At 49.1% G+C, this 12,281-nt stretch overlaps 1 protein-coding gene across 2 annotated transcripts in view; it reads left to right on the forward strand.

Annotated features, from left to right (window-relative positions):
- Positions 1-8,129: 8,129 nt before the first annotated feature.
- SYNE3 (spectrin repeat containing nuclear envelope family member 3) overlaps positions 8,130-12,281 on the forward strand; it is a 108,239-nt gene continuing 104,087 nt past the window's right edge. For both annotated transcript variants that reach the window (XM_055288275.2, XM_063645493.1), the window contains exon 1: positions 8,130-8,222. The gene's annotated coding sequence lies outside the window, so the exon portion shown is untranslated. The remainder of the gene's footprint in view (positions 8,223-12,281) is intronic.

Genomic DNA, 12,281 nt, shown 5'->3' on the forward strand with positions numbered 1-12,281 from the left:
TTTCTGTAGTTAGTGAACAGAGCAGATAGAGTCCAGTCATTTTGCAGAAATGTTTCTGTTTGGATGATGAAACAAGCTTGATTGCTGAAGCTGGTGCACTCATCCCATTGGCATGGTGCTAGCCGAGACCTTTGAAATACCTGAGGACACCTCTTGCCTATTTATAGAGGTTGCTTCTGTCTGCTGAATAGGGCTTTTTAATTAACCAGGAGGTGCATTTAGTGACACTGGCCATTTTTCTCTGCATTACCAAGTCTACAACGTCAAAGAAGAAATTTAAGATAAAAATTCTTTAAAATCTTAGGCCAGGTGCTGCGGCTATTGCCATTGCAGGGACCTGCGGCAGTCCTGTTGGAAAACGTTTGTTCTGCATGTGTTCCATGCCAGTTGTTGGCAATAAGATTCTAAGGTTTTGGAACTAGACTACTGCGATTAAACAACTTTCTCTGTTAGGGAAGTGTCCTGGGCTGTCAAGAATTATCATCAAGAGCAGCAGGTTTTATAACATACATGGACCTATTTGGCATTTACCAGCCCCTGCCACTAGGATAGAGGGACAGGGCTGGGCCCCAAGTGTGGGCTTCCCGGAAGAGCCAAGCGCCAGCTGCTCATATGGGATGGGTGGGGGTGGTGCAGGTGCCCTGCATGGGTTCCACTGCTCTAAAGAGGGTACGAAGGCCACACCTCCATGTATCTGCCAGGGCTGGGTTCAGAGCCTCCCTGGCTTCCTGGGCACTCTGCCTATCACGCAGCGATTCTAATATGATCACATGTTCAGAACAGCCACACTTGTCAAAGCAAGGAGAGAACACTTCGGCAATGTTCAAAAACATGTCTCCAGGGATTAAAAAAAAAAAACCGAAAGCTTCATTTTCCTCACTAGTGGGGAAGTCTTCCTTACTCATAGCCTCTTTCTGAGTTGGTGTCTGTCGTGAAGCATTCTTTGGAAGCATACTAAGTGGAGGGTTTAATTTACCATAGTAGTACACATTTGCACAGAATCTAAAGTTTGCAGTGCACTTCATCATCTTTATGTGAATCTCATGACAGCTCTTACAGGGAAAACAGGAAGAACTGGCCCCATTTTCTAAATGTGGAGACAGGAGGAGGTGAGAGGGTTGGGAAATGCAGAACCCAGAGAGACAGCAAGTCAGGAGATGTTGATCCAGGGAGCTTTTCACTCTGCCACCCACCCCGTTGATGGAAGTACCGACATTATCAAGGCTGCATTTAGATTTCAAAACAAAAACAAGCAAATATGCCAGGCTCGTAGTTTGCTGTTGTTTTAACCAAAATGATACAACTCAAAGGGTGAGCAGCCATCAGTGTTGTGAGCGAAGTGCGATCACACATCTTGTATGTTTAGCAACTCAGGAGGTAGCTGAGCCTGGAAGTGACTTTCCTGGTATGTAGCAATTCAGAGAATACAAAACCACATTCATTATCTGAAATGGGCTCAGCTGCCTCTGTGTTTTATCATATAGAGCTGGGAACTTTGATGTGTGTGGTGTGTGCGTGTTTTGCTGCATATACAGATAATCTACACAACTGGAGGCTTCAGCCTTGCTGTTTACACACACACACACACACACACACCCCAGCAGATACATCACACAGACTCCTCAACTGTTACGTTACTAACACTGATGCTGGTTTGTTTGAAAAGTATTTGAACTTATCAATAACCTTCCCACAGAAGGCTCAGCATAGCTATAGCATATGCTGTGTGTGGAAAATATAACCTAAGAAACAGATTGGAATTGAATCATGATGACTATTGCTATGAGACAGAATCCACAGCGATGAAGTGGGTGCTGGGGTCAGTCTGCCTGAGTGTGTACCCTGGGTGAGTCACATAATATCCGGGTGAATGGCCAAGTTTTCACCTTTTTTCCCTCATTTGGAAAATGAGATGATAATAGGAGCTATCCTGAAGTGTGATGATGAGGATTAAATTAATAATATAGGTAAAGGCTTAGAACAGTGTGGCAGATGGTAGGTAAGCCCTTAATAAATATAAAATATCATTATTTGTTTCCATCATTTGAGATATATCTCACATCTTATCCAGAGGACTCCCCAAACACTCATGCCTTCACTTCTCTTTCCTGTCTCTGGATTCCTCTACAAGTCAGTTTTGTACCATGCAGTCTCGCATTTGATGACATGCAGTGTTACTTAGTTCTGTGAATGATTCATGTGTCTTAATGTCACTTCCCCAACAGACTGTCAATTCCTTGATGGCAAGAACCATGTAACTGGCTTTTGTTAGATTTCCGCAACTCAAGACCCAGTCCTGGGCAACTGTTGGACGCTTAAACATCCTTCATCGCTAGCTGTGTTCATCACTAGGAAAAAGTAAGAGAAATCTGGTGGTGTGGGATTGTAAGTGGGTATTAGATCCAACAGCTGAAACTTAAGATGTGAAGATGTATGACACAGATGTGCATACAAAATGTTTATAGCAGCTTTATTGATAATAGCCAAAAACCAGGAACAACCCGGATGTCTTTCAACAAGGGAAGGGTGACCCAGCCCGTGATGCATCCATCACACTGTAGATTGCTGCTTGGCAATGAGGAGGCACAGACTTGATACAGGAGCCAGCCTGGATGACACTCCAGAGAACTACACTGAGTGGAGAAGGGCAGTCCCACTGTGTGATTCCATTATTATCACATTCTTGAAATGACAGAATTATAGAAAGGAGAACAGAGGAGTGGCTACCAGAGTTTAAGGAGGGAATGGGGAAGGGGGGGAAGAGCAGCGTGCGGGATCCTTGTGATGGAAGTGTTTTGTGTCATGTGGGTGTCTGTCAGTATCCTAGCTGTGATACTGTACCATTGTTTTGTAAGATGCTGCCATCGGGGGAAACTGGGTAAAGCATATAGATGATTTCTTACAACTGCATGTGAATTTACAGTGGTCTCAAAATAAAACATTTAATTAAACAAAAGACCCACATACATTTAAAGTAGTCTCAACAGAAGCAGAAAGAGTAGACTGGGCTTCCCACTGTTGGGAGAAACGAGAAGCATGGCAAACCTCTTTCAGAAGGATTTTGTATATTTTTTTGTTTCTGTTTTTGTTTTTTCTTTTCTTTTCTTTTTTCTTTTTTTTTTTGAGATGGAGTCTCACTTTGTCACCCAGGCTGGAGTGCCGTGGCGTGATCTTGGCTTACTGCAACCTCTGCCTCCTGGGTGCAAGCAATTCGTCTACCTCAGCCTCCTGAGTAGCTGGGATTACAGGCACCCACCACCATGCCCGACAAATTTTTTTGTATTTTTAGTAGAAATGGGGTTTCACCATGTTGGCCAGTCTGGTCTTGAACTCCTGACCTCAGGTGATCCACCCGCCTTGGCCTCCCAAAGTGCTGGGATTACAGGCATGAGCCACCGCATCTGGCCAGATTTTATTTTTTAGGAATAAAATTTATCAATTTTCCTTTAACACTTTTGTTTATATTAGTATTTATTCCTTGGAGTATAATAGTAGCGCTGTTTAGTTATGTTAAATGATGATTGTTTAATACAAACAAGATTCTTCTTTTTTCAAAAAGATATATATGGAGAGAGAGAGAGAGAGACAGGGTCTCACTCTGTCACCCAGGCTGGAATGTAGTGGCGCAATCATGGCTTACTGCAGGCTTGACCTCCCAGGCCTAGGCAATCCTCCTGCCTCAGCTCCAAGTAGCTGAGACCAGGCATGCACCACCCTGCCTGGATAATTTTATTTATTTATTTGTAGAGACGGGGTCTCACCATGTTGCCCAAACTTGTCTTGAACTCCCGGGCTCAAGCGACCCTCTCACGTTGGCCTCCCAAAGTGCTGGGATTACAGGAGTGAGCCACTGCACCTGGCCAGCCAATGCAACATATATGTATACATACACACAGTATATCATAGTGTATTATATTACATTAAATATGTTACATTGTATATAATACTGTGTGTGTATATATATATCTATTTCTTATAGTTACTTAAATTGGGGGAATAATTTAGAGAAAATCTTTTTCAATTCTCTCATTTCACAGATTCAAAAACTCAGAAGTGACCCAAGGTTACACAGCTAGTTAGCAGCCTTAACAAGAGTTAGAACCCCATCATCTGAGAATCCAGTCCTGTATTTTATATGTAATTGTATTTTATAAATGCAGCACAATTAAATGTATGTAGAGGAATATTCCGAGTTACTCCAGTTCCCCTGCTTGGTAGTGAAATGACTCATTGCCACCCAGAGGGGTGCCCCTGCTCAGCTGATGGGTGGCAGCTGCCCATGTGCAAGTGAACAAACCAGGGTGCTGGCTGTGCTCACCCTAGAAGCACATGTAGCACCCAAGTGAGAAAGGACAGGCTAACACTTGGAGAACCAGCAAGGAAAAAACAAAGAAGAAGGAAAAGTTCAGAGCAGAACAGGGTTGAGAACCAGCTCTCCAGGCTCAGACCAAGACCTCTCTGATGGGGCACCTCAGAAGTGGGCACCCTTCATGTGAGCTTTTCATCCATGTTAAGCTGAAAGCACTTATGTACTTCACCATTAAGCGGGAAGCCAGGCTAGAGATGGAGAGATGGGAATGTAAATGTTCTGAACAGCAATTCCTATCCTGGAACCCTGGGCAATGCCCCTCCTCCCTACTCTTTTGCCTCAGTTTACCATGAGGTGCTTTATTAGCCAGAAAAGCCATTGCAGCTTTTGTTGTAATCTGTGGAGACTGAACACACACACAAACAACTGAAAAAATCATGCTTACAGAATGAGGATTATGCAGATTGCCATTGAAGCTGGCTAACTAGCAGCAAATGTGAAACAGACCCAGATAATTTCCCCAGGCTGATTAAATTGATTCCTGCTTCCCCATGAGTGGTGGTGGGGATGCTGGCTGCAGGGAAGGGACACAGGGAAAGGGTGGTAAAAAGTTCGCTTTTTGGAGGACATTTGGTACGTTGCACAAACAGCCTGTGCTGCCAAGTGAGTCAGAACTTCCGTACAGCATAATTTTAGTGCCCTTCTTGTGGTTCCCTCTCTGGGCTGCTTCTGAAAGGAAGGTCTCAGGGCGGGGTTTCCTGTGTTCAATTCCAGAGATGACAAAGGGGCTCTTCCCCCCAGTCCTTTGCCAGATTTTTTTTTCCAGATGGGTTTTCATGTCCACCCCCTTCTGTAGCTGCAGGTAATTCTGAAGACGAAGGTATTGTGGACTTCCTAGTTGTAAACTGCCCCATCCCTTCGCATTGCTTACTCAACTTTTGTTTTCCTTCTATGTGGACTACTGTGGAGAGAAAAAGTTTGGCATCAAATAAAAAATAGCGTTCTGTTTTTGATGTGATGTTTATGTCAGGCTTAAGAAAAGTAATGGATGGCCGGCCATGGTGGCTCACACCTGTAATTCCAGCACTTTGGGAGGCCAAGCAGGTGGATATCTTGAGGTCAGGAGTTCGAGACCAGCCTGGCCAACATGCCGAAACCCTTTCTCTACTAAAAATACAAAAAATTAGCTGGGCGTGGTGGTGCATGCCTGTAGTCCCAGCTATTCAAGTGGCTGAAGCACAAGAGTTGCCTGAATCTGAGAGGTGGAGGTTGCAGTGAGTCAAGATTGCACCACTGCACTGCAGCCTGGGTGATAGAGCGAGACTCTAAGAAAAGCAATGGAATGGGAGAGTATTCTGAAAAGCAGCAAGCCCTGTAGAGCCCAAGATAATAACAATCACATTGATAATAACAAAACTATCTGCACAGTATTTTGCACTTTATAAAATACGTTTATCACATGTGTTTTCACCTGTGAAAAATTATTGCTATCCCCATCTAGCAGATGAGAAAAACCAGTGTTGTAAGAGGTCACATTCAGTGTAAGATTAGACTGTATGTGTACCCTGTATGTGTAAGTGAGTCTTACAGTGTAAGATTCACTCAGCTAAATAAGTAGCAAAGCTGGGCCTGAAAAGTGAGTATCTCCACTGCTCTGAACTGGTGCTCTGCACTGCACCGGCAGCAGGAGGGACAGTTCATCTCTGTGCACCATGGTCCCCTGACACAGAATTATTACACCCTGACCTCCTTGGAGGTAGCAGTCTATGCCTCATTCTTCTTCATATTCCCAGAGACTGGCACATAGTAGATACTCAGGAATGTTTGATGAAAGGCTGAATAGCTGTATGCCAGAAACTGTAGCAATCATATTCCCAGAACCATAACATAACAGCTCGCCTGAGTTGGGTGCTCAAATACCAGGCACAAAACCATACAAGATAAGCTCCTATTATTAGATCTATTTAACAGAAAAGGAAACCAAGTATGAGTAATCAGCTGAAAGTTGCAAGTTGGGCACTTTGGCACTAGAGCCTGATCTCCCAACTGTACCCAACCATCTCTTCCTGCAGGACATTGAGTTACGGTGGCCGGCTCCACCCTTGGAGCAGCCTGGGGGAGCCATCTCTCTCCTTGTGCAAGTCACCTGCCCTCTTTGTGTCTTGGTTTCCCTTGTCAGGCAAAACTCATTAAACTTTTCCTAACTACCTCGAGGATGTTTGCAGAGATTTAATGAGGAGACACATTTGAAAGCATTCTGAAAAGCAAAAAGCATGATCCAGATGCAGGCATTATAATCATTGTTACTCACCGCCTGCACCTGCAGTTTGATTGTGGCAACCTCAAGGCCTGCGGCAGCACTTCTAATTGAGTCACAGTGATAATAACACATATAATAGCATACTTGGAACCAGTCAGTCGCAGGGAGATGGGAGGGGCCTTGTGTATACCTTCAGCAATGCTGTGAATAATTGCAACTTAATAAATGGGATCTAACTAAGAGGTGTGGGTCTACCTCAGAGTGAATCCTGGGTTTTGGCTAATTCTTCTACCTCCCTCTCAATTTGGAAAAGACACACACACACACACACACCATTAACTATCTTGTCCTGCTTTACAATTTAATCTCTTAGGATACTGACTTTTATACGGATCTGTTCTACAAACATCTGCCATCCCTGCTAAGAAACAAAAAAGGAAAACAGCATCCCGGAAGCCCTGGATTTGGGCCAGTTACTAACCCCTCATCTGTAAAATTGCTGGGCGCACCTAAACTGTGATGACTGGAGTTCACATAAAACCTAGTTTTACAACTTGTATCCCTCATTAGTGGCGCTCATCTGATCCAGAGGCGGTGGAGCCAATCACTGCAACTATGTAATTACTCAGAAAAAGATAAAGGTTGGGGCCCAGGACTGTTCAAAGCCGGGCTGGATGCACAGGAAGGCCAGTGACTGCTGACCTGGGAGGAGAGCGCCAGGGTGCGAAGGCTTCCAGCCATCAAGCACTAGGAGTTTGGCAGAAGGCTGTGGAGCAAACTCCGGGCCAAGGCAACTTCATGTGCACAGGCACAGAGGCAGATACATTCTGGGACAAGGTTAAAGGGTTGGCGTGGCTGGAGCAGGGGTTGGGAGGGTGGGAGGATGTTTCTGCTGGGTGGGGAGGGAGAGGGGAGGTGTATTCTGAGGCCTTGGGTTTGTTGGGGGTTCACGTTATGCCTGGGGACTCACATTCCTTGTGACTCCTGGACTGTGGGCCCGGACTGTGGGAGTGGGAGAGGACCGGCAGGGTGCCACTCCCCCCCACCCCGCCCTTTCTCCGCGCGTGAGGCTGGCTGATGAGTGTCAGTTTCTTCTTGGATTTCGCGCCTCCGGGCGGTGTGCCTCTTCCTAGGCCCCCACCTCTGCTCTGTGAGGGCAAGATCTACCGGGGTCCTAATCCCTTTTCCAAGTCTGCGTGCACAGATCCAACTTTCCCGGGGGAGAGGCAGCTCCGCGCCATCCTCTAGGATGAGAAGAGGGTGGGTGGCTGTGTGTGTGTGTCGGGGAGACAGACAGGGGCCAGGGCTCCGGGCTGCTCTCCAGGCCAGCGTGGACAGAACACCCCCTTAACCCCTGCCCCGGGTCCGCGACAGGGAGCGGTGAGGCTCTTCCTCAGCCCTGGTTCCCGGGGCTACGCAGGATGTCCGCCAGGCTGGGGTTGCGCACCCGGGGCCTCCGCTGAGCGCGTGCGGAGAGGGGCGCGGCCTCTCCCGCGGGGCCACCGGGCGGGTCCCGGCGGGGGCGGGGGTACTCGCGGTGTCCGGGCCCGCCCCAGCCCTGCCCCGCCCAGGAGCCGCCCGGGACGCAGGGAGGAGGGAAAGAGGCTCGGCCCCAGCTACCCGCGGCGCCGCGCTCCTCCACGCTCCGGGCGGGTAAGTGGCACGGGGCCGAGAGGCCAGGCCGGGGGCCGGGGCCCGGGCGGGTGGGGTCCTCAGCCCCCGGCCCAGCTCTGACCCAGCCCCGGGGATCGGGGGCGCCGAAAGTCGGGGGGACTTGGGGAGGCGCGCCCGGCGCCGGGGCGGGGGCCCCGGCGTGACAGCTGCGGGCGGGCGGGTATTTTTAGTTTAAATCCAACCGTTCTGTGCTGGCTGCGAAATTCCCGAGCCTTTCCTTTCAACCCCGGGGAGCTTCGGCCCGCGAGAAAAAGCCCTAAAGCCCCGGGCAGCGCGCCCCAGGCGGGCCGGGTGCCTCCTCGGGGCTTCCCTCTGCCTCCCCTAGGGGCGGGCTGACCTGTCACCAAGGCTTGCGCACGGCGGGAGCCCGACCCGCTCCTGCCGACCGCGAGCGCGCACAGTAGTGCCTGGGAGAGCAGAGCAGGCGGCGAGGAGGGGAAGTCCAACCCTGAATGCTCAGTTTCGTTCAGAGGCCTTTTGGCTGTGCAAACTTGGCAAGCAGCTCAACCTCTCTGAGCCTCATTCCCACATTTCTAAAGGGGAGGGCAGTGAGGCCAGAGATGGCTTGCAGGGCCTGAGAGAGCCTCAGATGGATGTTGACTTCCCCTGGGGTCTTGGGATCTTGACCCCAAACAGCAGACCCATTGATGTGGCCCATTGGTCAACCCAGGAGCAGCGTGCTACACTGCTCAGCTGACCTCTGCTTCAAAACTGGAAGCCAGGGGGCTCCAGCCTGGGCGGGGTGATAATGAATATTTTCAGTTAACCACTTTGGCCCTGAAGCTCCAACCCTGGGCTGCCCTGGGACTCTTACCAGGTTCCTGGTCACCCCTTTCAACTCTGAAGGGTTACCCTTATCCCAGCACTGGGTGGGGGGGGGGGGGCTTTCTACAGCCAAGAGCTGCTGGTGGGATAGCTTGATGTGTCTTGGGGGCATGCCCCATCCCACATGAATGAGGGTATGAGGAGAATGGACCGTCCTCCCAGAAAGGAGAGCATGTCATAAAATCACTGCCATTCTGAGCTTGGCAGGACAGCGTCCTTCATCCACCAAGAGAAGCAGAAACAGGCCCAGAGAGGGGGAGTGATTTGCCCAGAGCCACACAGCCTGGCTCTCTTAAAGGGCCTGGCCTTGCCGCCTGCACTTCCAGGGCAGCCAACAGCCCACAGGAGTCAGGAGCTGGGAGGTGGGAGGGGCATATCAGCGCCAACGAGCTGTTTTGCTCAGTTTCCTGTCACTGTGCCCCAGCGGGACGCTCCAGCACATGTGGGTCTGCACATTCCTCAGGCCAGACAGCGCTCGGCAGGCTGACAGTCACAGCTGTGCCAAGCCTACTGGCCCCAGGCGTTGTTTTCAACCAGAGAGGCCCCTCTGGGGGTGGCTGAGCGGGAAGTGGGCTGGGATGTCTTATTTCTGGAACTCGTGTCTTGCTGGGGGTCCTGAGGAGAAGGCCTGAGGATGTGTTGGTGGCACAGAGGGAAGTGGTGAGAATCCAGGCTCAGGTTTCTGCCTCCAGGTACAGTCTGGCACCTGGCTCCCTGCAGGTACACTTCAGGGTGAGTTGGAGTCCTGTCTGTCGCCATGGGAACAAACCTCCTGCCCAGGTGCTTTGCATGCTCTCCAGCAGCCATGGACCTGGCCATGCCTGGGCAGCCCCTTTGCCTTGTGATGCAGCCTACAGCGGGCTGCCGGGGGCCCTGGCTTGGTGGCCCCGGGAGGCAAGACTGGGCAGGCCCAGCTCAACGTCATAAGCACCCTGGAGCCTTGGGGAACCCACTGGGCAGCTAGGCTTCCCGCATTGTCCAGCTGTTAGGAATGGGGCAGTCAAGTTGGATTGTCTGAGTCCAGTCCTGCCTTAGCCCGTTCCTGGCTGTGTAGCCTTGGGAAAGTTGCTTCACCTTTCAGAGCTTCAGAGTCTTTCCCAGTGGAAAGGGGCTAACCATAGCACGGCAGGTGTTGCCTTGCAGGGCGTCTTGAGCACTAAACGAGCTTTGCCCTGATCAGTATCTCGTATGGTGTCAGACACAGCACATGTGAGAAGGTGTCACAGTTTGAGGCGAAGGGGCCTCGTTGGGATACCTGGGTTCCCCTCTGCACTGCCCCTCCTCTCCCTGCCTTGATTTCCCCTTGTCTGTCAATGGTGGGTAGTCCTGGCTCACCCCCCTCATGGTCCTTCCAGCACTGAAAGCTGGCCCTTGGCCCCAGGGAGGGCAGGAGGTTCTAGAGAAGCCCACAGAGGGACTCAGATGTGTTTGTGGGGTCTTCCAAAGCTCTTCCTGCCTCTCACCTCCTATCTGGTAGTAGGCAAGGCTGTCATTGCTTGCCCATTTACAGATGAGAAGGCTGATATCCAGTGGCTGGATGTGGTACAGCCAGGATTAGAACTAAGGGCTTTTGACCTGATGCTCTTCCTGGCACCACATGACCTATCTTAGACAATCCAAGGACAATGTTGTACGTTCATCACTGGGAAACAGTACTGACCGGACAGGTTGCTTGTCTTCATTAAGTCATCAGTACTTGCTGGAAAAGAATATGGATTCTGAATATATATATATAATCTAAGCAGCCTGACTGGACCACAAAGATAGGAACCCAGGAGCAGCAGTGTTTCCTGACCCTCTCATCCCGAAAGGAACCTTTGCTTTAGGACTTAGAGATGATGTTCTGGAGCTGAGCAGCTAGGAAGTGGATAGGGGACAAGTTTGGGAAGCTGACGCCCTAATTTTGACCTCTCGAAATACTTCCCTTTCGGGGTTGCTGCGAGGATAAGTGAGGTAACTGGGGATGATGCTTTAGCAGAACGCCCGGCATGGTGGGGGCACACCATAAATAGGACTGATGGTTTTTATTATTACTAACCCTCTACTATCATTTTAACACCAGAGTGCAGCCTGGATCTCTCGCCTGGGTTTCTAGGCTGCAGATGTGGTATAGAGAATCCTAGCATCTCCATGGAGAACTGCTAAGGCAATTATAAAAGCTCAAAACACAAGCATACTAAGCAATGAGTTGTTTAGTGACACATAGCTGAGAAGTAAAATGATGACAAAAAGCAAGAAGGTGATTAGCTTAAATAAAAGCCAAGCATTACCATGCGTGCTGAGGAAAGGTGAGAGAGGATCAGGAGAGTCACGAGGGGCAGTTACAAAGGAAATCACTTTGTAGTTATTGGCTAATTACATGTATGTTTTATACATGCCTGTATACATAGATTCTATTTCACAAAGTTAAGCTGGTTTAAAAAAGAAAAAGGCAAGGGAATGATAATGCAAAATCAAGGTGATTATCTTTGGGGAGAAGTCGTAATTGATCAGGGAGATACCTGTTTCACTCTCAGTGGGATCCATTATGTTCTGTTTCTTCAGTCCAGTGGTAGGCTTGTGAGCGTTATTTTTTATTGTATGTATGTATGTATGTATGTATTTATTTATTTATTGAGATGGAGTCTTGCTTTGTCACGCAGGCTGGAGTGCAGTGGCGTGATCTCGGCTCACTGCAAGCTCCGTCTCCCGGGTTCACGCCATTCTTCTGCCTCAGCCTCCCAAGTAGCTGGGACTACAGGTGCCCGCCACCACGGCTGGCTAATTTTTTGTATTTTTTTTAGTAAAGACGGGGTTTCACCGTGTTAGCCAGGATGGTCTTGATCTCCTGACCTCATGATCTGCCTGCCTCAGCCTCCCAAAGTGCTAGGATTACAGGCATGAGCCACCATGCCCAGCCTATTTATTTTTTTGAGACAGAGTCTCACTCCGTTGCCCAAGCTGGAGTGCAGTGGCACGATCTCAGCTCATAGCAACCTCCACCTCCCAGGTTCAAGCGATTGTTCTGCCTCAGCCTCCTGAGTAGCTGGAATTACAGGCATGTGCCATCATGCCTGGCTAAGGGTGTTATTTTTAAATATTTTTATGCTTCATTATTTACAAATAGGAAGCACATATATTCCATTATATGTATATGATCTTACATAATACAAATGAAATTAAAAGATCATGTGGAGCATTTTCAGATGCTTTCTTAGAAAATCTGCCCCTCTC

The sequence above is a fragment of the Symphalangus syndactylus genome, chromosome 8 (genome assembly GCF_028878055.3).
Source record: "Symphalangus syndactylus isolate Jambi chromosome 8, NHGRI_mSymSyn1-v2.1_pri, whole genome shotgun sequence".
Classification (NCBI taxonomy): domain Eukaryota; kingdom Metazoa; phylum Chordata; class Mammalia; order Primates; family Hylobatidae; genus Symphalangus; species Symphalangus syndactylus.